This window comes from Cnephaeus nilssonii (genome assembly GCF_951640355.1).
Source record: "Cnephaeus nilssonii genome assembly, chromosome: X".
In the NCBI taxonomy this organism is placed as follows: Eukaryota; Metazoa; Chordata; class Mammalia; order Chiroptera; family Vespertilionidae; genus Cnephaeus; species Cnephaeus nilssonii.
This window is the reverse complement of record NC_137071.1, coordinates 77,272,619-77,276,336: the sequence shown is the minus strand read 5'-3', so window position 1 is coordinate 77,276,336 and position 3,718 is coordinate 77,272,619. Positions and strand designations below refer to the sequence as shown.

The 3,718-nt window shown below is 44.4% G+C and overlaps 1 pseudogene across 1 annotated transcript; it reads left to right on the top strand.

Annotated features, from left to right (window-relative positions):
• Positions 1 to 491: 491 nt before the first annotated feature.
• LOC307095342 (RNA-binding protein FUS-like) lies at positions 492 to 2,236 on the top strand (annotated as a pseudogene). The gene is made up of 2 exons: positions 492 to 847; positions 1,064 to 2,236. The product of its transcript is annotated as an RNA-binding protein FUS-like (transcript).
• The last annotated feature ends 1,482 nt before the right edge of the window (positions 2,237 to 3,718 follow it).

Sequence of the window (3,718 nt, the reverse complement as noted above, 5' to 3'; positions counted from 1 at the left end):
GCTCCTTAATTCAGGGATCAGGGGAGGTAATCAAAAACATTTGAGGTCTCACATCTCAGCTCTGTCCTCCAGTCAGTTTTGTAGCTGATACATTGATCTATTTGACTTTGTTTCAGTTTCTTTCAAATTAGCAAGAGGAAAAGCGGTGTTATTGATTGTTCTCCTAAAACCCAACAAAAGAATGAGTAAATTTATCAGGGAGAAGTGGAGAGGGCTGATAAGAAAGAAAATTTACACTAACCTTATGAAGAGGCTCAAATTTTACTATCTTCCTTTTTTTTTTTCTACAGTGGTCATCACAAAGATATGCTACTTAGTCCAGTGCTTCTCAAAGTATCTATAATTAAAGACCAGTGTTGCTTTCTTTAAAAAAAATCAATCTATATGGACTGATGCTTTTTTAAAATGCTATAAGAATGAGTCTTTGAGGTATCAGTGCTCTTTGGTGTTGGAATCTTGTTGCATGTCTGCCTGTGTGTACATACACCAACATGGCCTCAAATGGCTATATCCAATAAGCAACCCAAAGCTATGGGGCCTACCCCACCCCACCCAGCCTGGGCAGGGTTATTCCCAGCAGAGCAATCAGCCCTATGGACAACAGAGTTATGGTAATTACAGCCAGTCAGGGGACACTCCAGTCTGTGGCCAGAGTGCCTATGCTTTTTATGGACAGACTAAGAACAACTATGACAGTTAGCTCCCCAGGAATATGGCTCAACTGGTGGCTATGACAGTGGCCAGAGCTCTCAGTTGTCTTATGGGCAGCAGTCTACCCTGGCTATGGCTAGCAGCCAGCTCCTAGCAGCACCTCAAGAAGCTATGGTAGCCCAGCCAGCATGACTCAGTGGTTGATTGTCGACCTATGAACCAGGAGGTCATGGTTTGATTCCCGGTCAGGGCACATGCCTGGGTTGTGGGCTTGATCCCCAGTGTGGGGCGTGTAGGAGGCAGCCGATCAATGATTCTCTCCCATCATTGATGTTTCTATCTCTCCGTCCCTCTCCCTTCCTCTCTGAAAACAATAAAAATATTTTTTTAAAAAAAGAAGCTATGGTATCAGTTATCAGAGCAACAACTATGGGCAGCCTAAGTGAAGGCTGTGGTCAGCAGTCTGTCTATGGTGGATAGCAGCTTAGCTATGGACAGCAGCAAAGCTCCTAAAATCCTCCTCAGGGATATGGACATCAGAAGCAGTACAACAGTAACAGTGGAGGTGGTGGAAGGGGTGGTAGAGGTAACTATGGCCAAGATCAATCCTCCATGAGTGGTGGCAACAGTTACAGCAAGTATGGCAATCAGTATTAGAGTGGAGGTGGCTAGGGGCAAGGCCAGCATGACTGTGCGGGACAAGGTCATGGCAGTGGCAGTGGTTACAACTGCAGCAGTGGTGACTATGAACCCAGAAGTCATGGAGGTGGCTATGGAGGCAGAGGTGGCATAGGCAGAAGTGTCTGTGGTGGCTTCAAAATATTTGTTGGCCTTTGGGACCAAAGATCACATCATGACTTTGAACAGAGTAATTTAAACACCACCATCTTCATGCAAGGCCTGGGTGAGAATGTTACAATTGAGTCTGTGACTGATTACTTCAAGCAGAATGGTATTAAGACAAACTGAAAACAGGACAACCCATGATTAACCTGTACATAGACAAGGAACTGGGCAAGCTGAAGGGAGAGGCGATGGTATCATTTGATGATCTACCTGGTGCTAAAGCAGCTATTGACTGGTTTGATGGTAAAGAATTATCTGGGAATCATATCAAGGTCTTATTTGCTATTTGGCAAGTGCATTTCAATTGGGTTGGTGGCAATGGTCATGGAGGCCGAGGGAGAGGAGGACCCATGGGCCGTGGAGGTTATGTAGGTGGTGGCAGTGGCCGGGGAAGATTCCCAAGTAGAGGTGGTGGCAGTGGAGGACAGCAGCGAGCTGGGGACTGGAAATGTCCTGATCCTACATGTGAAAACATGAACTTCTCTTGGAGGAATGAATGCAACCAGGTAAAGCCCCTAAACTAGATAGTCTAAGACAGGGACCAGGAGGCTCTCATGTGGGGGATAACTATGGAGATGATTGTTGTGGTGGCAGAGGAGGCTATGATCAGGGAAGCTACTGAAGCTGAGGTGGAGTCTTCAAAGGGGGGCAGGGTGGTGGGAACAGAGGTGGCTTTGGCCCAGGCAAGTTTGGCTCTAGGTGTGACCACATACAGGATCACAGGGAGAGGCCAAATTAGCCTGCCTCCTGAGATTCTGGAACATGTTTTCCCCTCCTCACTTTACACTCATCTATATATATATAAAAGCCTAAGTGACCGGCCGACCAGCCAATCGGCCAACCAGCCAGTAGCTATGATATGCACTGACCACCAGGGGGCAGATGCTCAAGGCAGGAGAACTGCTGCTGCCGAGCTGTGGTGATTTGGCAGTAGCAGTTCTCCGGTGATGCACCTGGAACCAGAGAGGAGGGAGCCCAATTCCAGGATGCGTCACCCAAGAACTGCCCTCTTGCAATCCGGGACCCTCCAGGGGGATGTTGGAGAGCGGGTTTCGGCCTAAACCCCGTAGGGCAGGCCTAGGGACCACAACGGTGCATGAATCTGTGCACCGGGCCTCTAGTTATTTTATAACCTTCCAACCCCTGATCACACACAGGTATTTTGTGTCTGACTCTGTAATTGTAACCAATTTCTGGTTCCCATTAAAAAAACATTGTTTTAGCATGTGGCTGCTGCTTCTCGGACAGGGAAGCATCAATCAGACTGGCAAACCTCAGAGGAAAGGTAGGGGAGGGGAGGGGTAAGATGGAGAGAGATCAACCAAAGGATTTGTATGCATGCATATAAGCCTAACCAATGGACACAGACACCAGAGGGGTGAGGGCATGAGTGGGGGGTGGGAGGGCAATGGGGGGATAAGGACATATATGTAATACCTTAATCAATAAAGAAAAAAAGAAAAAACATTGTTTTAGTTAAATTAATAAAATAAAATACTATAAGAATGAATTACTATAAAATGATATTGACTAAAAATCAAAGACATCCAAAATACAAGTCCAAATTTTTTAATAATTAGGTTCAACTTAAAAAAATACTCTGTTACATTGCTATAAATGTCTGTGAAAGCTAAGTCTCAATTTCTGACTTATGTCATCACAGGCCATTAAAATACAGTTCACAGAGAAGCACTGGTCTGCAGCCCACACTTTTTAGTAGCATTGATCTAGTCCACTTTGGTTCACATAATCCTTATCACCCTCCTTTCAAAATGATACACAGAGTAGTAAAGTGGTTAAGAGTGCAGGGTCTGGTAAGACTTTCAATTCCTAGTGACAGAGTGGTGGAGTCAGTATTAATACCTTCCACATAAGATTGATATGAGGATTAAATGGGAATTTGTGTAAAACATTTAACTGTGTAGAGCCTCTTATAAGTGTTCAATAAATATTATTCTTCACCATTATCCATGTTGAATGGTAGACTTCTGCTTAATGTTTTGGAAGAGGCCTAAAGAAGTATAAATAAATATTTACACAATTCATTCTTTGAATGAGTCTAAATCCCTTACCTTTTAATAATTGCAATTGGATATTTGTGTTTTCTTTTGCCCAGAGGCTGACAAAATCAGTGCAAATGAATCAAGGGGCTTGAATATTGGCTGACAAGGCTGCATTTGTTCATCCTTGAAATGAAAATGCTGTAAAAGAGTGAAATGCT